Source organism: Balaenoptera physalus (genome assembly GCF_965194825.1).
Source record: "Balaenoptera physalus genome assembly, chromosome: 16".
Taxonomy (NCBI): Eukaryota; Metazoa; Chordata; class Mammalia; order Artiodactyla; family Balaenopteridae; genus Balaenoptera; species Balaenoptera physalus.
This window is the reverse complement of record NC_138898.1, coordinates 31,187,529-31,211,721: the sequence shown is the minus strand read 5'-3', so window position 1 is coordinate 31,211,721 and position 24,193 is coordinate 31,187,529. Positions and strand designations below refer to the sequence as shown.

General features: G+C 40.1%; 1 long non-coding RNA gene across 1 annotated transcript in view; it reads right to left on the bottom strand.

The window, feature by feature from the left end:
• LOC309646007 overlaps nt 1-23,724 on the bottom strand; it is a 74,876-nt gene extending 51,152 nt beyond the window's left edge. The window contains exon 1 of the long non-coding RNA XR_014255163.1: nt 1,176-23,724. This is a non-coding gene — a long non-coding RNA (uncharacterized lncRNA). The remainder of the gene's footprint in view (nt 1-1,175) is intronic.
• Nucleotides 23,725-24,193: the final 469 nt, after the last annotated feature.

The window sequence follows — 24,193 nt, the reverse complement described above, 5'->3', positions numbered from 1 at the left end:
CATATGATCCAGCAATTCCACTCCTGGGTATATTAATCTGAAAAAAACAAAAACAAGGCTTCCCTGGTGGCGCAGTGGTTGAGAGTCTGCCTGCTAATGCAGGGGACACGGGTTCGGGCCCTGGTCTGGGAGGATCCCACATGCCACGGAGCGACTGGGCCCGTGAGCCACAACTACTGAGCCTGCGCGTCTGGAGCCTGTGCTCCGTAACGGGAGGGGCCGCGATGGTGAGAGGCCCGCGCACCGCGATGAAGAGTGGCCCCTGCTTGCCGCAGCTGGAGGAAGCCCTCGCACAGAAACGAAGACCCAACACAGCCAAATGAATAAATAATAATTTTAAAAAAAAACATTAATTCAAGACTACATGCACCCCAATGTTCAATTACCAAGATATGGAAGCAACCTAAGTGTCCAACAACAGATTAATAGATAAAAAAGATGTGGCACACACACACACAATGGAATACCACTCATCCATAAAAAGAAAGAAATTTGCCATTTGAAGCAACATGGATGGACTTGGAGGGCATTATGCTAAGTGAAATAAGTCAGAGAAAGATTGTATGATATCACTTATATGTGAAATCTAAAAAATACAACTAGTGAACATAACAAAAAAAAGAAGCAGAAGCACAGATATAGAGAACAAACTAGTTGTTATCAGTGGGGACGGGGGTGTGTACAATGTAGGGGTGAGGGAGTAGGAGGTACAAACTATGGGGTGTAAGATAGGTTACAAGGATGTATTGCACAACACGGGGAATACAGCCAATATTTTCTAATAACTGTAAATGGAGTGTAACCTTTAAAAATTGTATAATTTTTTTTTAATTTAAAAAAAAAAAAAGTTCAGGAAAAAAGAAAAATACTATTTGGGAATCACCAAAGTTCTCACCAGATCCACGAGGGGGCAAAAGAGAGTCAGTGGACTTGCTTCCATCCTTTCTCTGGCTCCCAATCGTGGAATACAGAGCAAAGACGAGGCAGACTCTGAGCTTGGGTGGGTAGGCAGGGGCCAAGGGCAGGAGAGGCCCCAGGAGCACGTCAACGGCTCTCCTTCCCTCATATCTACAGTGAAAAGGGTCTCTGCCACCCCCACTGCTAGGCAGAAATGTGGTTTCAGCTTCTGAAAAGTCACAAACCCCTTTTGGTTTAAGTGATAATGTAAGACTCACCTGGTGCCAAGGGGGCGGGGCTTCTACATGTCAGGCATTGGCTGCGGGCTGCCAAGGGAGGGGCATATATCCTACCAAACATGGAGCTCCCTTTGGGCTTAGGGTAATTCTGCAGGGAATAAAGAAGACAGCGGTGAGCCAGTAGCAAGCAACATGAACCACAACTACAGATTGTACACCGACCTGTAATGGGACCTTGATGAGGCACCAACAGTGTCCACTTCAGTCCTGTATCCAGTTTATTCCTGTCCCCTTCCAGCCTCTCTCCTGCTCTTTCCACGGTAAGAACAGGGGATGGCCTATCCTCATGTGGACCCAGACACTAGGAGAGGGTTTTCGCAGCAGCTGGGACAAAGTCTGTGAGAATCTAATGGATCCTGAGGCCCGGCCTCCTGCCACTTGTTGTTGTTGTTGTTGCCACTCCTCTAAGCGGTTCCTCCTTTAGGAACCCAGGGGAATCTCTCTTGCCAAACATTTGCCTCATCTCCTATTTCCTGCCTAACTATGGAGGGATTAGGTCATGCTCTTAGCTTTTGACACATTTTTTTTTCCTGGGGACCAGGCTAATTTTTTATGGCTTTGCCAAAAACAAAGGTCCCATCCTCACCATTTTATCACTTAAACCATAAAATGTTTGTGACTTTTAGCTAAAAGCATGCTTTTTTACAGCAGAAATACCACATACCCACCCAGCCCCTGGTGGCTTTGGGAGCCCACTAAGCACAATAAAGGTTGATAACAACTGAACGTCCAGTATCTGAATCTCCCATCTATCACTGAGAAAATCACCACTGACTTAGCACAGAAATTAAATGAGATTTTTTTTCATTCCCTTTTCTAAAACTAAGGGTTTTGCCAATTGGATGCTTCCACCCAGTTCTTTGAATCCCCTGGGCTTCCTATGCCTAAGAAGTCTGCTTTTATCCCAGAGTCTCTGGGCCCAGCATCAGTCCCCATTTCTGGCCTTTGGAATTTGCTTCAGTTGGGCCCTCCGACTAGGTGAGGGCTGTCCCCTCAATGCTCCCTGAGCTTGGGTATCTCAGTCTCAAAAGTGATTTAACCCTTAGAGCCCCATTCATGAGACACCAGGCCCCAGCGCAAAGCAGCTGGGAGATCCCATGCTCTCTTTGCCCATTCTCATGGCCTCACCATGTGCCCTTCTGAAGCTTCTGTAACTCATTGATCCTCTCACTACCTCTCTGACAGGGTGCTCTTTGCTCTTCTCTACCCAATACTCAATATTGGGCCCTTGGGGAGTACCCGGTTCTATGCTAAGGCTCAGCCTGTTTGTATCCCCCGAGGGCAGAAACCATCTCATCCCTTCAAGTCAGAGGCCCCCAGGCAGTCAGCGCTGGGGGTAGAGAGCTGACCCAGAATCTCTGTTTTGCCTCCTGTACATAAAGATACCCCAGAAAACAGTAAAAAAAAAAAAAAAAAAAAGCCAACTTATTAGGTAAAACCCCATCAACTGACAGATAATCTTCACGTCTTCACTGTATATCTTTCCTTGGCAGGTAAGAGGCACCTAGGTCTGGTGGAGACAGATAGTTTTCTTTTCCTATTGTAAACTATTTTCATGGCCAAAACAGGGGTCAGATGCTTTGCACATCAGGTGCATGGGTCAGGTTGGGGACATGAGAGAGGGAGGGAGGAGGGAGGGAAGAGAAAAAGAAGTGAAAACTCTTTCACAAGAGCTGGAGAGAGCCTGCTCCACATCTTCTTTCCTGAGGATTAGGAAGGGGCTGCAGACAAAGCAGATGGGCCTGAATATGTGATGACCCCACCCTGTAGCCTGGAATGAAAAGAGCTATCTTGCCCCACACACCCACCCCACCTACCTCAGGTGCCCACACCATGGAGGCAGCTCATCCTGGGCTTCCTGTCAAGCCATGTCAGAACATGTTGGGGGAATAAATTCCCATCATTGATTCAGAATATGGGGGGCTTGGGCCCTCTCCATCTACTATAGTTGCCCTGGAATGTGGGTGAGCACCAGTTAACAATTGCTGGGTGATGATATCCAAAGGGCTCTTCTGGGAAAGACTTGCTGAGGGGCATGAGGCCTTGAGGAGAGAGGGAGACAGCAGTGGGGGAGCCCCAGAGTTACCCCCCTTCTGCAAGTGCCTGCCTGGAACTGAAGACACAGGCCCTTGTGAGCGTCAGAACAGTACACACTTTGAACAGGCAGGGGGCTGGTGGGAGTCCCCGTGATAGAATCTACAGGCTGCAAAAAAAATGTAGAGTGGAGGAGGCAACAGAGTGAGGGTTAGGCCAGACAAAAGGGGCCTGAGGGAGGTCATCTCCCAACTTGGTACTCTTGGAATCTATCTGGAACATATAAAAATAGCCTTGGAGAGCAGGGGAGCTAGGGATCTGGCATGGATCTTCAAGGGAGCTGAAGGGAGACACAGCCCAGCCCTCCCCTAAGGTCCTCCTGATGAAGATGCAGCAGAAAGGAGGGCAAAGCAGGATAGCTTGTGAGTCCTCATTCCTGTTCCCTCACCATCTGGGACCTGGGAACGGAAGGGAACTGACCTTAAGATGTACAGTTGCCACCTGATTGAGACTTGGAGGATGCGACATCAGTGAGTGAGCGGGGGGCTGTGCGGGCCACCAAGGGGCAGCTGTGAGCCCCACAGCCTGGCCAACCTGCACAGCTCCTCCTCAGGGAAAGAAAGGCAGGAGAAAAGGCTAAGAGGGCAAAGTAGGAAGACCCTGAGCTCACCTCCTCCCAAGGACACACCAAAAAAACAACTATTTACAGAGCACTATCAATGAGAATGACCTGAAGATTAGAAGAAAAGATCTTCTACAACTGAAGACATAAAGAAGGAGCCACAACAAGTCAAGTAGGAGGAATGGAGATGCGCTATAGTTAAGACTCACATCTCCAGGTAGGCAATCCACAAACAGAAGGGTAATCACAATTGCAGTGATTCTCCTCAAGGAGAGGTGTCCAAGGCCCACAGTGGGCTCCCCAGCCTAGGGATCCTGCAACAGGAAGAAGAGCCCCCCGAACGTTTGGCTTTGAAGGTCAGTGGGTCCAAAAAGCTATGGAAAACAGAGACTCCACTCTTAAAAAGGCACACACAAAATCTCCATAGCTGGTGGCAGCCATTTTGGGGAGCTCATCCAACTACAAGGACACTGGTGTTGACAAGCACCATTTTGGAGTTATCCCTCTAGCTTATTAGGGCTGGGACCTGGCCTTGCCCATGAGCCAGTAAGCATCAGTCCTAGGACCCCCCAGGCCAAGCAGCTAGCTATATGGGACACAGCACCACTCACCAGCAGGCCAGCTGCCATAAACCCTCCTGTATCCCACAGGAACCCTGAAACCTGGCCCTGCTCACCAGAGAGCAGGAAACACTGACCTTAAATGACACTTTAGAGAATATGGGCTTAATAAATATTACAGAACATTCTATCCAAAAGCAAGAGAATACACATTCTTTTTTTTTAACATCTTTATTGGAGTATAATTGCTTTATAATGCTGTGTTAGTTTCTGCTGTATAACAAAGAGAATAAGCTATACATATACATATATCCCCATATCCCTTCCCTCTTGCGTCTCCCTCCCACCCTCCTTATCCCATCCTTCTAGGTGGTCACAAAGCATGGAGCTGATCTCCCTGTGCTATGCAGCTGCTTCCCACTAGCTATCTATTTTATATTTGATAGTGTATATATGTCAATGTCACTCTCTCACTTCGTCCCAGCTTACCCTTCCCCCTCCCCGTGTCCTCAAGTCCATTCTCTACATCTGTGTCTTTATTCCTGTCCTGCCCCTAGGTTCTTCAGAACCCTTTTTTTTTTTTAGATTCCATATATCTGTGTTAGCATACAGTATTTGTTTTTCTCTTTCTGTCTTACTTCACTCAGTATGACACACTCTAGGTCCATCCACCTCACTACAAATAACTCAGTTTCATTTCTTTTTATGGCTGAGTAATATTCCATTGTATATATGTGCCACATCTTCTTTATCCATTCATCTGTTGATGGACACTTACATTGCTTCCATGTCCTGACTATTGTAAATAGTGCTGCAATGAACATAGTGGTACCTGACTCTTTTTGAATTATGGTTTTCTCAGGGTATATGTCCAGTAGTGGGATTGCTGGGTCGTATGGTAGTTCTACTTTTAGTTTTTTAAGGAACCTCCATGCTGTTCTCAATAGTGGATGTATCAACTTACATTCCCACCAACAGTGCAAGAGGGTTCCCTTTTCTCCACACCCTCTCCAGCATTTACTGTTTGTACATTTTTTTAATGATGGCCATTCTGGCGGGTGTGAAGTGATACCTCATTGTAGTTTTGATTTGCATTTCGCTAATGATTAGTGATGTTGAGCATCCCTTCATGCGTTTGTTGGCAATCTGTATATCTTCTTTGGAGAAATGTCTATTTAGGTCTTCTGCTCATTTTTGGATTGCGTTGTTTGTTTTTTTGATATTGAGCTGCATGAGCTGCTTGTATATTTTGGAGATTAACCCTTTGTCAGGTGCTTCATTTGCAAATATTTTCTCCCATTCTGAGGGTTGTCTTTTCGTCTTGTTTATGGTTTCCTTTGCTGTGCAAAAGCTTTTAAGTTTCATTAGGTCCCATTTGTTCATTTTTGTTTTGATTTCCATTTCTCTAGGAAGTGGGTCAAAAGGTATCTTGCTGTGATTTCTGTCATAGAGTGTTCTGCCTATGTTTTCCTCTAAGAGTTTGATAGTGTCTGGCCTTGCATTTAGGTCTTTAATCCATTTTGAGTTTATTTTTGTGTATGTTGTTAAGGGAGTGTTCTAATTTCATTCTTTTGCATGTAGCTGTCCAGTTTTTCCAGCACTACTTATTGAAGAGGTTGTCTTTTCTCCATTGTATATTCTTGCCTCCTTTATCAAAGATAAGGTGACCATATGTGCATGGGTTTATCTCTGGGCTTTCTGTCCTGTTATCATATGGATTTTAATCCTTCAATTTGTTAATATGGTGTATCACATTGATTGATTTGCATATATTGAAGAATCCTTGCATTCCTGGGATAAACCCCACTTGATCATGATGTATGACCCTTTTAATGTGTTGCTGGGTTCTGTTTGCTAGTATTTTTTGAGGATTTTTGCTTCTATGTTCATCAGTGATATTGGCCTGTAGTTTTCTTTTTTTGTGACATCTTTGTCTGTTTTTGGTATCAGGGTGATGGTGGCCTCATAGAATGAGTTTAGGAATGTTCCTCCCTCTGCTATATTTTGGAATAGTTTGAGAAGGATGGGTGTTAGCTCTTCGCTACATGTTTGATAGAATTCTCCTGTGAAGCCATCTGGTCCTGGGCTTTTGTTTTTTGGAAGATTTTTAATCACAGTTTCAATTTCAGTGCTTGTGCTTTCTAAGAATTTGTCCATTTTTTCCAGGTTGTCCATTTTATTGGCATATAGTTGTTTGTAGTAATCTCTCATGATACTTTGTATTTCCACAGTGTCAATTGTTACTTCTCCTTTTTCATTTCTAATTCTATTGATTTGAGTCTTTTCCTTTTTTTTTCTTGATGAGTCTGGGTAATGGTTTATCAATTTCGTTTATCTTCTCAAAGAACCAGCTTTTAGTTTTATTGATCTTTGCTATTGTGTCCTTCATTTCTTTTTCATTTATTTCTGATCTGATCTTTATTATTTCTTTCCCTCTGTTAACTTTGATTTTTTTGTTGTTGTTCTTCTTCTTTCTCTAATTGCTTTAGTTGCAAGGTTAGGTTGTTTATATGAGATGCTTCTTGTTTCTTGAGGTAGGATTGTATTGCTATAAACTTCCCTCTTAGAAATGCTTTTGCTGCATCCCATAGGTTTTTGGTGTCGTGTTTTCATTGTCATTTGTTTCTAGGTATTTCTTGATTTCTTCTTTGATTTCTTCAGTGATCTCTTGGTTATTTAGTAGTGTATTGTTTAGCCTCCGTGTGTTTGTATTTTTTACAGGTTTTTTTCCCTGTAATTGATATCTAGTCTCATAGCGTTGTGGTTGGAAAAGATACTTGATACGATTTCAATTTTCTGAAATTTACCAAGGCTTGATTTGTGACCCAAGATATGATCTATCCTGGAGAATGTTCCATGAGCACTTGAGAAAAATGTGTATTCTGTTGTTTTTGGGTGGAATGTCCTATAAATATCAATTAAGTCCACCTTGTTTAATGTATCATTTAAAGTTTGTGTTTCCTTATTTATTTTCACTTTGGATGATCTGTCCGTTGGTGAAAGTGGGGTGTTAAAGTCCACTACTATGATTGTGTTACTGTCAATTTCCCCTTTTATGGCTGTTAATTTTTGCCTTATGTATTGAGGTGCTCCTATGTTGGGTGCATAAATATTTACAATTGTTATATCTTCTTGGATTAATCCCTTGATCATTATGTGATCATCCTTCTTTGTCTCTTGTAATAGTCTTTATTTTAAAGTCTATTTTGTCTGATATGAAAATTGCTACTCCAGCTTTCTTTTGATTTCCATTTGCTTGGAGCATCATTTTCCATCCCCTCACTTTTAGTGTATATGTGTCCCTAGGTCTGAAGTGGGTCTCTTGTAGACAGTATATATACAGGTCTTGTTTTTGTATCCATTCAGCCAGTTTACGTCTTTTGGTTGGAGCATTTAATCCATTTACATTTAAGGTAGTTATTGATATGTATGTTCCTATTACCATTTTCTTAATTGTTCTGGGTTTATTTTTGTAGGTCTTTTCCTTCTCTTGTGTTTCCTGCCTAGAGAAGTTCCTTTAGCATTTGTTGTAAAGCTGGTTTGGTGGTGCTGAATTCTCTTAGCTTTTGCTGGTCTGTAAAAGTTTTAATTTCTCCGTTGAATCTGAATGAGATCCTTGCTGAGTAGAGTAATCTTGGCTGTAGGTTTTTCCCTTTCATCACTTTAAATATGTCCTGCCACTCATTTCTGGCTTGCAGAATTTCTTCTGAAAGATCAGCTGTTAACCTTATGGGGATTCCCTTGTACGTTATTTTTTGCTTTTCTCTTGCTGCTTTTAGTATTTCTTCTTTGTATTTAATTTTTGATAGCTTGATTAATATGTGCCTTGGCGTGTTTCTCCTTGGATTTATCCTGTATGGGACTTTCTGTGCTTCCTGGACTTGATTGACTCTTTACTTTCCCATATTAGGGAAGTTTTCAACTATAATCTTTTCAAATATTTTCCCAGTCCCTTCCTTTTTCTCTTCTTCTTCTGGGACCCCTATAATTCAAATGTTGGTGTGTTTAATGTTGTCCCAGAGGTCTCTGAGACTGTCTCAATTCTTTTCTTTCTTTTTTCTTTATTCTGCTCTGTGGTAGTTATTTCCACTATTTTATCTTCCCGGTCACTTATCCGTTCTTCTGCCTCAGTTATTCTGCTATTGATTCCTTCTAGAGAATTTTTAATTTCATTTATTGTGTTGTTCATCATTGTTTACTCTTTAGTTCTTCTAGGCCCTTGTTAAATGTAGCTTGTATTTTCTCCATTCTATTTCCAAGATCTTGGATATCTTTACTATCATTATTCTGAATTCTTTTTCAGGTAGACTGCTCATTTCCTCTTCATTTGTTGGTCTGGTGGGTTTTTACTTTGTTCCTTCATCTGTTGTGCATTTTTCTGTCTTCTCATTTTGCTTAACTTACTGTGTTTGGGGTCTCCTTTTCACAGGCTGCAGGTTCGTAGTTCCCATTGTTTTTGGTGTCTGCCCCCAGTGGCTAAGGTTGGTTCAGTTGGTTGTGTAGGCTTCCTGGTGGAAGAGACTGGTGCCTGTGTTCTGGTGGATGAGGCTGGATCTTGTCTTTCTGGTGAGCAGGACCGTGTCTGGTGGTGTTTTGGGGTTCTATGAACTTATTATGATTTTAGGCAGCCTGTCTTCTAATGGGTGGGGTTGTGTTCCTGTCTTGCTAGTTGTTTGGCATGGAGTGTCCAGCACTGGAGGTTGCTGGTAGTTGAGTGAAGCTGGATCTTAGCATTGAGATGGAGATCTCTGGGAGAGCTCTCGCTGATTGATATTATGTGGGGCTGGGAGGTCTTTGGTTGTCCAATGTCCTGAACTCAGCTCTCCCACCTCAGAGGCTCAGGCCTGACACCCGGCTGGAGCACCACGACTCAGCTGCGGCAGGTGCCTGAGGACAAGACAGTGGCAAGGGTGGCAGAAGCGGCAGGGCAGGCTGGGTGCATGCTACGCGATGTGTAGAACATGCTGCCGCTACAGTCACTGCACGAAAGAGAGCTCGCAAGGGGGGATGCATGGCTGTGAGCTGCAAGCAGAGCCGGTCCACACAGGTGCTTTGATTCAGTTTCAGCCCTGATCTGATCTGATGAAGACATCTTCCTTAAACTTCTTTGAACCCTGGAAATGATTCAACTTGATCAGCAATTCCATAATGTGTCCAAGTGCCAAGAAACTTTAGAATTTGAGGGTACTCCAGAGAGCCCCCAGCATAGGTCAGGCAGTTCTTTCTGAAGCACCAGGAAGACCACGCATTCTTTTCAAGTGCACATGGAACATTCTCCAGGACAGATCACATGCTAGGCCACAAAACAGCCTCAGTAAATTTAAGGAAATTGAAATCATATCAAATATCTTTTCTGACTACAATGCTATGAGACTAGAAAGCAACTACAAGGGGAAAAAACTGCAGAAAGAAATCAAAGAAGAAATTCTAAAATGCCTGGAGACAAAAAATAAAAACAAAACAATCTAAAATCTATGCAGGATGCAGGAAAGGCAGTTCTAAGAGGATCATTTATAGAGACACATGCCTACCTCAGGAAACAAGAAAAACTCAAATAAACAAATTAACATTACACTTAAAAGAACTAGAGAAAGAACAACATAACCCAAAATTAGTAGCAGGAAAAAAATAATAAACATCAGAGCAGAAATAATGGAAATAGAAACAAAAAGAAAAGATCAATGAAACTAAGAGCTGGTTCTTTGAAATGATAAACAAAATTAATAAAACTTTAGCCAGGCTGATCAAGAAAAAAAGACAGAGGGCCCAAATCAATAAAATCAGAAATGAAAAAAGAGAAGTTACAACCAACATCACAGAATTACAAAGGATCAAAGTGATTATTATGAATAATTTTACTCCATAAAGTGGACAACCTAGAAGAAATGAAAAAGTTTATAGACATGTACAACCTCTCAAGACTGAACCAGGAAGAAATAGAAAATATGAATAGACTGATTACCAGGAATGAAACTGAATCAGTAATTTTAAAAACTCCTAACAAACAGAAGTCCAGAACCAGATGGTTTCACAGGTAAATTCTACCAAACATTTATTTATTTATTTATTTATTTATTTATTTATTTAATTTATTAACATTTTTATTGGAGTATAATTGCTTTACAATGGTGTGTTAGTTTCTGCTTTACAACAAAGTGAACCAGTTATACATATACATATATCCCCATATCTCTTCCCTCTTACCAAACATTTAAAGAAGAGTTAACAGTATTCTTCTGAAACAATTTCAAAAAAACTGCAGAGGAAAAAAATGCTTCTAAACTCATTCTATGAGGCCAGCATCACCCTGATACCAAAGCCAGATAAAAATATCTCAAAAAAGAAAATTAAAGGCCAATATCACTAATGAACATAGATGCAAAAATCCTCAACAAAATATTAGCAAACCAAATGCAACAATACATCAAAAACATCATACAGCATGAACAAGTGGGATTCATCCCAGGGATGCAAGTATGGTTCGATATCTGCAAATCAATCAATGTGATGCACACACATTAACAAATTGAAGAATAAAAACCATATGATCATCTCAATAGATGCACAAAAAGCTTTTGACAAAATTCAACACCCATTTATGAAGAAAACTCTCAACAAAGTGGGTATAGAGGGAACATACTTCAATATAATAAAAGCTGTATATGACAAGCCCACAGCTAACATCATTGGTAAAACCTGACAGTATTTCCTGTTAGATCAGAAACAAACAAAGATGTCCACTCTCACTATTTTATTCAACATAGTATTGGAAGCCATGGTCACAGCAATCAGACATAAAAAGAAAGAAAAGAAGTACAAATTGGAAAGGAAGAAGTACTATTGACAGATGACATGATACTATACACAGAAAATCCTAAAAACACAATCAGATAACTACAAGAACTCATCAGTGAATTTCACAAAGTTGCTGGATGCAAAATTAATATACAGAAATTTTTTGCATTTCTATACCCTAACAATGAACTATCAGAAAGAGAAATTAAGAAGACAATCCCAATTGCAATTGCATCAAAAAAATAAAATACTTAGTAATGAATCCAACAAAGGAGGTAAAAACCTGTACTTGTAAAACTATAAGACACTGATAAAAGAAATTGAAGATGACACAAACAAATGGAAACATATACCATGCTCATGAATTGGAAGAATTAATACTGTTAAAATGACAATAGTACCCAAGGCAATCTACATATTCAATGCAATCCCTATCAGAATACCAATGATATTTTTCACAGAACTAGAACAAATAATTCTAAAATTTGTATGGAAACACAAAAGACCCTGAATACCAAAACTATTTTAAGAACAAAGCCAGAGGTACCACACTCATGATTTCAAACTATACTACAAAGCTATAGTAATCAAAGCAGTATAGTACTGGCACAAAAAACAGACACATAGATCAATGGAACAGGATAGAGATCCCAGAAATGAACCCACATTTACATGGTCAATTAATCTATGATGAAAGAGGCAAGAATATACAGTGGGGAAAAGATAGCCTCTTTAACAAATGGTGTTGTGAAAACTGGACAGCTACATACAAAAGAATCAAACTGGAGTACTTTCTCACACCATATACAAAAATAAACTCAAAATGAATTAAATACTTAAATTTAAGACCTGAAACCTTAAAAATTCTAGAGGAAAACATAGCAGTATGCTCACTGACATCAGTCTAGCAATATTTTTTAGGATATGTCTCCTCAGGCAAGGGAAACAAAAGCAATAAAAAATGAGACTACAGCACACTAATAAGCTTTTGCACAACAAAGGAAACTACCAACAAAATGAAAAGGCTGCCTACTGAATGGGAGAATATATTTGCAAATTATATACCTGATAAGGGGTTAATATCCAAAATACACAAAGAACTCATACAATTCAACATCAAAATAAAAAATAGCCCAATTAAAAACTGGACAGAGGACTTGAATAGACATTTTCCCAAAGAAGACATATGGATAACCAATAGGCACATGAAAAGATGCTCAATATCACCAATCATCGGGAAAATGCAAGTCAAAAGTATATTGATATCACCTCGACCTGTCAGAATGGCTATTATCAAAAAGACAACAAATAACAAGAGTTGGCAAGGGATTCCCTGGTGGTGCAGTGGTTAAGAATCCACCTGCCAATGCAGTGGACGTGAGTTCAAGCCCTGGTCCAGGAAGATCCCACATGCCGCGGAGCAACTAAGCCCATGAGACACTACTGAGCCTGCGAGCCACAACTACTGACGCCTGCATGCCTAGAGCCTGTGCTCCGCAACAAGAGAAGCCCCGCAATGAGAAGCTGCACACCACAACAAAAAGCCCACGTGCAGCATCGAAGACCCAACGCACCCCAAAATAAATAAATAAATAAATAATTTTTAAAATGGGTGCTTTAAAAAAAAAAGAGTTGGCGAGGATGTGGAGAAAGGGAACACTCCTGCACTGTTGGTGGAATGTAAATTGGTGAAGCCACTATGGAAAACAGTATGGAGGTTCCTCAAAAAATTGAAAATAGAACTACCATATGATCTAGCATTTCTACTCCTGAATATTTATCCAAAGGAAAAAAAACTAATTTGAAAAGATATGTGCACCCCAATGTTCATTGCACAATTTACAATAGCCAAGATATGGAAGCAACCTAAGTACCCATCAATTGATGGGTGGATAAAGAAGATGTGAGAGAGGTATATATATATGATGATAGATAGATGATGATGATAAATAGATAGATAGATATAGATAGATAGATGATAGATAGATAATTGATAGATAGATAGATATTACTCAGCCATAATAAAGAATGAAATCTTGGCATTGTGACAACATGGATGGACCTCTAGGGTATTATACTAAGTGAAATAAATCAGACAGAGAAAGACAAATACTGTATGATTTCACTTATATCTGAATCTAAAAAACAAAACAAATGAACAAATGCAGCAAAACAGAAACGGAGTCATAGATCTAGAGAACAAACAGGTGGTTGCCCAAGGAAAGAAAGGGAGAGAGAGAAATAAGTGAGGGAGATTAATAGGTACAAACTTCCAGTTGCAAAAAACGTAAGTCATGGATGTGAAATGTAGAGAGAGGGGAATATAGTCAAAAATATGTAATATCTTTGTATGGTGACTTACCTTAACTAAACTTATCATGGTGATCATTTTGAAATGCATAGAGGAGTTCCCTGGTGGGCTAGTGGTTAGGATTCTGGGCTTTCACTACTGTGGCCCGGGTTCAATCTCTGGCTGGGGAACTGAGATCCCATAAGCCATGTGGTGCAGCCAAAAAACACAAAAAGAAAGAAAGAAAATACAGACATATTAAATCACTATACTGGGCACCAGAAAATAATGTAGGTCAACAAACAAACAAAAAAACTCATAGAAAAATAGGTGTGATTTGTGGTTATCAGAGACTGGGGGTGGAGGGAATTGGATGAAGGTAATCAAAAGGTACAGACTTCCAGTTATAAGATAAATAAGCACTATGAATATAATGTACAACATGATTAGTATAATTAACACTGTGGTATGTTATATATGAAAGTTGTTAAGAGAGTAAATCCTGAGTTCTCATCGCAAGGAAAAATTTTTTCTATTTCTTTTTTCTGTCTATACAAGATGATGGATGTACACTAAACTTATTGTGATAATCATTTCATGATGTAGGTAAGTCAAATTATTAAGCTGTACACTTTAAACATATACGGTGCTGTATGTCAATTATATCTCCAAAACTGGAAGAAAAATAAATAAAATAAAATAAGCCAGAAAAGAAAAGAAAAAGCCGGGTTCTAGCTGGCTAAGATCTTGTTTTAAAAACTCCATCCAGGGGCTGTTCCACTGACCCCATGAGGGCTTCCCAGGTTGGGAGGGGTGAGATGCCCTCCAAGAAACCTTTGTCCCAATAGGCAGGCCCTAACTAAGCCAGACAGGTTTCAGCCCTAAAACTGAACACCTATACTATAATAACTTGGCCTTGATGGGAACTCCAGCCCTGGCCTCAGACTGTCTCCCCAATGCATTGCAGTCCTTTGTGTTATCAATATTTATTGAGAATCTACTATGCACCAGGCACCCTAGGAGACACTTGGGATTCTTCAGTGAACAAATCAAAGACTCCTGCCCACCTGGGGCTTTTAGTCTCTGAAAAGAAGGTGCCATCAAACCATTCACAGTTACCCCTGATTGGCCAGAATGGATTGGGTGACTTGGAATTAAGCTATCCTGCACCTTACAACCTCAGACAGCTCAGTCAAGTGATTATGAGGAGGCTTGTCTTACAACTTGAGCCTTAGGTCTTCTGATCATCAAACCTAGAGAGTGATAAAGAGAACCAAGGAGGCCTGAGTCTAGGAGAGATCTCAATTTTTCAGTAAGTATGTGACTTCCGTTTCTTTCTCCCAAAAGTTGAATCTAGCCCCTTATCGTTTGAAAATTGCAATGTGCTGCCATTTGACTAGTGTTTTTCATGTAACATTAATCTGCTGCTTATTTGATCTGAAATTGAAGGGCTCAAATAAAACTTGCACCTGGGTTTTATTTCATCATGAAGAACGGTCTGGAGAAGGGCCTTTGAGTATCAAGGCCCAAAATCTCAAAATCTCATCCTCTTTTTCCAAAGGTTGGTTCCCCTCCCTGGCTTCTCAGCATTCTTCCTGCATCTTCTCCAGATTTTAGCTGGAAATCTTAGTGTCACATCTAATTCTTCCCTCTCCTTTTTTCCCCAAAAGAGTGTGGTGGAAGTGACAGAAAGTGTTGCAAGGAATCTTAGAACAGCAGTAAACAAGAGTAAAGAAGAAGGAACAATGAAAAGCACAAAACTATGGGTAAATACAATAAATTTTTCTTCTCCTCTTGAGTTTTCTAAATTATGTTTGACAGTTAAAGCAAAATTTATAACACTGGGTTTCCCTGGTGGCACAGTGGTTAAGAATCCACCCGCCAATGCAGGGGACATGGGTTTGAGCCCGGGTCCGGGAAGATCTCACATGCCACAGAGCAACTAAGCCCGTGAGCCAAAACTACTGAGCCTGCGCTCTAGAGTCCGCGAGCCACAACTGCTGAGCCTGCGTGCCACAACTACTGAAGCCCGCATGCCCTAGAGCCCGTACTCCACAGCAAGAGAAGCCACTGCAATGAGAAGCGTGCCCACTGCAACAAAGAGCAGCCCCCACTTGCCACAACTAGAGAAAGCCTGCGCACAGCAACAAAGACACAATGCAGCCAAAAATAAATAAATAAAATAAATTTATTTTAAAAAATGTATAACACCATATGATGTGGTTCTTGATGAATGTGGAGTAAATATTTAAGACAATTATATCATAAATGAAGGAAGGTAATGGGATATAAGGAAGGTAAGGTTTTATACTTCACTCAAACTGGGAAAGCATCTATACCAGTAGACTGTGTTAAATTATTTAAAAGATTTGAAATCACACAAGGTGGGTTCTTTGACCACAGTGGAATAGATATAGATATAAATACAGATATGGATATGGATAGATATAAATGTATATACATAGATAGAAATACATCTAGAACAACCACTTTAAAAACTACCCAAAGAGATACACCCAAAAAAACACTGTAAAAAAATCAAAATGGAAGGAAATACTCAAGTAACACATAAGAAGGGAAAAAATACAAAGAGAACAGAAAATTTTAAAAATACAATGGCAGATTTAAGCCCTAACATATCAATAATTACATTAAATATTAATTATCAAAACACATCAATTAAAACACAGAGAATGGGGCATCCCTGGTGGTGCAGTGGTTGATAATCTGTCTGCAATGCAGGGGACATGGGTTTGAGCCCTGGCCCAGGAGGATCCCACATGCTGCGGAGCAGCTGGGCCTGTGCGCCACAGCTACAGAGCCTGCAAGCCACAACATGCAAGCAGCTCTAGAGCCCGCAAGCCACAACTGTTGAGCCTGTGCACTGCAACTACTGAAGCCTGTGTGCCTAGAGCCCATGCTCTGCAACAGGAGAAGCCACGACAGTGAGAGGCCCGCACACCACAACAAGGAGTGGCCTCCGCTCGCGGCAACTAGAGAGAGCCCGCACACGGTGACAGAGACCTGACACAGCCAAAAATAAATTAATTAATTTCTTTTTTTAAAAAAAACACTGAGAATGACAGAGGGGATTTAAAAGCATGACTCATGTTGTCCACACAAAACTCACTTCGTACATAATAATATAGGTAGATCGAAAGTAAAAAGATGTAATAGGTTATAACATGCAAACATTAACCAAAAGGAAGCAGCAGTGGCTAAATATAGCCACTGCTGCTTCCTTTTGGTTAATATATATCAGGGAAATAGACTTCAGAGAAAAGAAAATGACCAAGGACATTATATAATGATAAAATGGCCAATCTCCAAGAACATATAGCAGTCCTAATGTGTGTGCACAAATGACAGACTTGCAAAATATGTGAAGCAAAAATTGAGAGAATTGAAAGAAATAGGCAAATCCACTATCATAGTTGGAGTCTTCAATATCCCTCTCTCAATAATTGATAGAACAATTAGACAGAAAATCAGCAAGGATATAGAAGAGCTCAACCATACCATCAAGCAACAGGATCTAATTGACACTTTTAGAACACTTCACTCAACAATAGCAAAATACACATTCTTTTCAAGCACCCAGAGAACATATACCTAGATAGACCATATCCTGGACCATAAAATAAACTTCAACAAATTTAAAAGAATTGAATCATACTGTGTTCTCTGATCACAATGGAATCAATAACAGAAAGGTAACTGGAAAATCTCCAACACTTGGAAATTAAACAACAAACTTCAAACTAATCCATGGATCAAAGAGGACTCTCAAGGAAATTTTAAAAATAGAATGAACTAAAACAAAAAGGAAACTATAACAGCAAAATTTGTGGGACACACCTAAAACAATGTTGAGAGGGAATTTGTAGAACTAAATGGTTATTTAGAAAAGAGACACTAGAAAAATTGCAAAATAAACCCAAATCCAGCATAAAGCAGGAAATAATAAAGGTAAGAGCAGATATCAATGAAATTGAAAACAGGAAAACAATAAAACAAAACATAAAAGCAATAAAACAAAAGGTTGGTTCCTTGATAAGATGGAGAAACAGAAATTACTAATATCAGGAAAGAAACAGGTGATACCACTACAGACTGTGAACACTGGCAGAAGACCTCAGACCTCCCAAAAGGCAAGAAACTCCCCACGTACCTGGGTAGGGCAAAAGAGAAAAGAAACAACAGAGACAAAAGAATAGGGGCGGGACGTGCACCAGTGCGAGGGAGCTGTGAAGGAGGAAAAGTTTCCACACACTAGAAAACCCCTTCACAGGCGGAGACTGCGGGTGGCGGAGGGGGGAAGCTTCGGAGCCATGGAGGAGAGAGCAGCAACAGGGGTGCGGAGGGCAAAGCGGAGAGATTCCCGCACAGAGGATTGGTGCCGCCCAGCACTCACCAGCCCGAAAAGCTTGTCTGCTCACCCGCCGGGATGGGTGGGGGCTGGGAGTTGAAGCTCGGGTTTCGTAGGTCGGATCCCAGGGAGAGGACTGGGGTTGGCTGCATGAACACAGCCTGAAGCGGGCTAGTGCACCACAGCTAGCAGGGAGGGAGTCCAGGAAAAAGTCTGGAACTGCCTAAGAGAAAGGAGACCATTCTTTCGGGGTGCACGAGGAGAGGGGATTCAGAGCACCGCCTAAATGAGCTCCAGAGACCGGCACAAGCTGTGGCTATCAGAGCGGACACCAGAGATGGGCATGAGATGCTAAGGCTTCTGCTGCAGCCACCAAGAAGCCTGTGTGCAAGCACAGGTCCCTATCCACACCTCCCCTCCCGGGAGCCTGTGCAGCCTGCCACTGCCAGGGTCCCGTGATCCAGGGACAACTTCCCCGAGAGAATGCACGGTGTGCCTCAGCCTGGTGCAACGTCATGCTGGCCTCTGCCGCCGCAGGCTCGCCCCGAACTCTGTACCCCTCCCTCCCCCCGGCTTGAGTGAGCCAGAGCCCCCAAAGCAGCTGCTCCTTTAACCCCATCCTGTCTGAGTGAAGAACAGACGCCCTCAAGCAACCTACACCCAGAGGCGGGGCCAAAACCAGAGCTGAACCCCAGGAGCTGTGCGAACAAAGAACAGAAAGGGAACTTTCTCCCAGCAGCCTCAGGAGCAGCAGATTAAATCCCCACAATCAACTTGATGTACCCTGCATCTGTGGAATACTTGAATGGACAATGAATCATCCCAAATTGAGGAGGTGGTCTTTGGGAGCAATGATATATTTTTCTTTTCCCTTCTTCTCTTTTTGTGAGTGTGTATGTGTATGCTTCAGTGTGTGATTTTGTCTGTATAGCTTTGCTTTTACCATTTGTCCTAGGGTTCTGTCTGTCCGTTTTTTGTTGTTTGTTTGTTTGTTGTTTTTAGTATAGTTTTTAGCACTTGTTATCATTGGTGGATTTGTTTTTTGGTTTGGTTGCTCACTTCTTTCTTTCTTTTTTTCTTTATTACTTCTTAAAAATTTTTTAATAATTGCTTTTTATTTTTATTTTAATAACTATTTTATTTTACTTTTATTTTATTTCATCTTATTCTTTCTTTCTTTCTTTCTTGTTTTTCTCCCTTTTATTCTGAGCCATGTGGATGACAGCCTCTTGGTGCTCCAGCCAGGTGTCAGGGCTGTGCCTCTGAGGTGGGAGAGCCAAGTTCAGGACACTGGTCCACAAGAGACCTCCCAGCTCCACGTAATATCAAATGGCGAAAATCTCCCAGAGATCTCCATCTCAATGCCAAGACCCAGCTCCACTCAATGACCAGCAAGCTACAGTACTGGACACCCTATGCCAAACAACTAGCAAGACAGGAACACAACCCCATCCATTAGTAGGGAGGCTACCTAAAATCATAATAAGGCCACAAACACTCCAAAACACAGCACCAGACATGGACCTTCCCACTAGAAAGACAAGATCCACCAGAACACAGGCACTAGTCCCCTCCACCAGGAAGCCTACACAACCCACTGAACCAACCTTAGCCACTGGGTACAGATACCAAAAACAACGGGAACTACGAACTTGCAGCCTGCAAAAAGGAGACCACAAACACAGTAAGTGAAGCAAAATGGGAAGACAGAGAAACACACAGCAGATGAAGGAGCATGGCAAAAACCTACCAGACCTAACAAATGAAGAGGAAATAGGCAGTCTACCTGAAAAAGAATTCAGAATAATGATAAGATGATCCAAAATCTCGGAAATAGAATGGAGAAAATACAAGAAACTTTTAAAAAGGACCTAAAAGAACTAAAGAGCAAACAACCAGTGATGAACAACATAATAAATGAAATTAAAAATTCTCTAGGAGGGATCAGTAGCAGAATAATTGAGGCAGAAGAACCGATAAGTGACCTGGAAGATAAAATAATGGAAATAACTACTGCAGAGCAGAATAAAGAAAAAAGAATGAAAAGAATTAAGGACAGTCTCAGAGACCTCTGGGACAACATTAAACGCACTAAAATTCGAATTATAGGGGTCCCAGAAGAAGAAGAGAAAAAGAAAGGGACTGAGAAAATATTTGAAGACATTAAAGTTGAAAACTTCCCTAATATGAGAAAGGAAATAGTTAATCAAGTTCAGGAAGCACAGAGTCCCATACAAGATAAATCCAAGGAGAAACACACCAAGACACATAATAATCAAACTATCAAAAATTAAATACAAGGAAAAAATATTAAAAGCAGCAAGGGAAAAACAACAAAAAACACACAAGGGAATCCCCATAAGGTTAACAGCTGATCTTTCAGCAGAAACTCTGCAAGCCAGAAGCAAGCGGCAGGACATATTTAAAGTGATGAAGGAGAAAAACCTACAACCAAGATTACTCTACCTAGCAAGGATCTCATTCAGATTCGATGGAGAAATTAAAACCTTTACAGACAAGCAAAACCTAAGAGAATTCAGCACCACAAAACCAGCTTTACAACAAATGCTAAAGGAACTTCTCTAGGCAGGAAACACAAGAGAAGGAAAAGACCTACCATAACAAACCCAAAACAATTAGGAAAATGGTAATAGGAACATACATATCGATAATTACCTAAAATGTAAATGGATTAAATGCTCCAACCAAAAGAGATAGACTGGCTGAATGGATACAAAAACAAGACACAAATATATGCTGTCTACAAGAGACCCACCTCAGACCTAGGGACATATATAGACTGAAAGTGAGGGGATAGAAAAGGATATTTGATGCAAATGGAAATCAAAAGAAAGCTGGAGTAACAATTCTCATATGAGACAAAATAGTCTTTAAAACAAAGACTATTACAAGAGACAAAGAAGGACACTACATAATGATCAAGGGATTGATCCAAGAAGAAGATATAACAATTGTAAATATTTATGCACCCAACATAGGAGCACCTCAATACATAAGGCAAATACTAACAGCCATAAAAGGGGAAATCGAGAGTAACACAATCATAGTAGGGGACTTTAACACCCCACTTTCACCAATGGACAGATCATCCAAAATGAAAATAAATAAGGAAACACAAGCTTTAAATGATACATTAAACAAGATGGATTTAATTGATATTCATAGGACATTCCATTCAAAAACAACAGAATACACATTCTTCTCAAGTGATTATGGAACATTCTCCAGAATAGATCATATCTTGGGTCACAAATCAGGCCTTGATAAATTTAAGAAAATTGAAATCGTATCAAGTATCCTTTCCAACCACAACGCTATAAGACTAGATATCAATTACAGGAAAAAGTCGGTAAAACATACAAACACATGGAGGCTAAACAACACACTGCTTAATAACCAAGAGATCACTGAAGAAATCAAAGAGGGAATTAAAAAATACCTAGAAAAAAATGACAATGAAAGCACGACAACCAAAAACCTATGGGACGCAGTAAAAGCAGTTCTAAGAGGGAAGTTTATAGCAATACAATGCTACCTTAAGAAACAAGAAATATTTCAAATAAACAACCTAACCTTACACTTAAAGCAATTAGAGAAAGAAGAACAAAAAAACCCCAAGGTTAGCAGAAGGAAATAAATCATAAAGATCAGATCAGAAATAACTGAAAAACAAATGAAGGAAATGATAGCAAAAATCAGTAAAACTAAAAGCTGGTTGTTTGAGAAGATAAAAAAAAAAATTGATAAACCATTAGCCAGACTCATCAAGAAAAAAGGGAGAAGACTCAAATCAATAGAATTAGAAATGAAAAAGGAGAAGTAACAACTGACAATGCAGAAATACAAAGGATCATGAGAGATTACTACAAGCAACTCTATGCCAGTAAAATGGACAACCTGGAAAAAATGGACAAATTCTTAGAAATGCACAACCTGCCGAGACTGAACCAGGAAAAAATAGAAAATATGAACAGACCAATCACAAGTACTGAAATTGAAATTGTGATTAAAAATCTTCCAACAAACAAAAGCCCAGGACCAGATGGCTTCACAGGTGAATTCTATCAAACATTTAGAGAAGCGCTAACACCTATCTTTCTCAAACTCTTCCAAAATATAGCAGAGGGAGGAGCACTCCCAAACTCATTCTACGAGGCCACCATCACCGTGATACCAAAACCAAAGATGTCACAAAGAAAGAAAACTACAGGCCTATATCACTGATGAACATAGATACAAAAATCCTCAACAAAATATTAGCAAACAGAATCCAACAGCACATTAAAAGGATCATACACCATGATCAAGTGGGGTTTATCCCAGGAATGCAAGGATTCTTCAATATATGCAAATCAATCAATATGATACACCATATTAACAAATTGAAGGAGAAAAACCATATGATCATCTCAATAGACACAGAGAAAGCTTTTGACAAAATTCAACACTGATTTATATAAAAACCCTCCAGAAATGAGGCATAGAGGGAACTTCCTCAACATAATAAAGGCCATATATGACAAACCCACAGCCAACATTGTCCTCAATGGTGAAAAACTGAAACCATTTCCACTAAGATCAGGAACAAGACAAGGTTGCCCACTCTCACCACTATTATTCAACATAGTTTTGGAAGTGTTAGCCACAGCAATCAGAGAAGACAAAGAAATAAAAGGAATCCAAATCGGAAAAGAAGTAAAGCTGTCACTGTTTGCAGATGACATGATACTATACATAGAGAATCCTAAAGATGCTACCAGAAAACTACTAGAGCTAATCAATGAATTTGGTAAAGTAGCAGGATACAAAATTAATGCACAGAAATCTCTTGCATTTCTATACACTAATGACGAAAAATCTGAAAGTGAAATTAAGAAAACACTCCCATTTACTATTGCAGCAAAAAGAATAAAATATCTAGGAATAAACCTACCTAAGGAGACAAAAGACCTGTATGCAGAAAATTATAAGGCCCTGATGAAAGAAATTAAAGATGATACAAACAGATGGAGAGATATACCATGTTCTGGGATTGGAAGAATCAACATTGTGAAAATGACTCTACTACCCAAAGCAATCTACAGATTCAATGCAATCCCTATCAAACTACCACTGGCATTTTTCACAGAACTAAAACAAAATATTTCACAATTTGTATGGAAATACAAAAGACCCTGAATAGCCAAAGCAATCTTAAGAAAGAAAAGCGGAGCTGGAGGTATCAGGCTCCCTGACTTCAGACTATACTACAAAGCTACAGTAATCAAGACAGTATGGTACTGGCACAAAAACAGAAATATAGATCAATGCAACAGGATAGAAAACCCAGAGATAAACCCACACACATATGGTCACCTTATCTTTGATAAAGGAGGCAAGAATATAGAGTGGAGAAAAGACAGCCTCTTCAATAAGTGGTGCTGGGAAAACTGCACAGCTACATGTAAAGGAATGAAATTAGAATATTCCCTAACACCATACACAAAAATAAACTCAAAATGGATTCAAGACCTAAATGTAAGGCCAGACACTATCAAACTCTTAGAGGAAAACATAGGCAGAACACACTATGACATAAATCACAGCAAGATCCTTTTTGACCCAGCTCCTAGAGAAATGGAAATAAAAACAAAAGTAAACAAATGGGACCTAATGAAATTTAAAAGCTTTTGCACAGCAAAGGAAACCATAAACAGACGAAAAGACAACCCTCAGAATGGGAGAAAATATTTGCAAATGAAGAAACTGACAAAGGATTAATCTCCAAGATTTACAAGCAGCACCAGTAGCTCAATATCAAAAAAACAAAAAACCCAATCCAAAAATGGGCAAAAAACCTAAATAGACATTTCTCCAAAGAAGATATACAGATTGCCAACAAACACATGAAAGAATGCTCAACATCAGTAATCATTAGAGAAATGCAAATCAAAACTACAATGAAATATCATCTCATACCAGTCAGAATGGCCATCATCAAAAAATCTACAAACAGTGAATGCTGGAGAGGGTGTGGAGAAAAGGGAACCCTCTTGCACTGTTGGTGGGAATGTAAATTGATACAGTCACTATGGAGAACAGTATGGAGGTTCCTTAAAAAACTAAAAATAGAACTACCATACGACCCAGCAATCCCACTACTGGGCATATACCCTGAGAAAACCATAATTCGAAAAGAGTCATGTACCAAAATGTTCATTGCAGCTCTATTTACAATAGCCAGGACATGGAAGCAACCTAAGTGTCCATCGACAGATGAATGGATAAAGAAGATGTGGCACATATATACAATGGAATATTACTCAG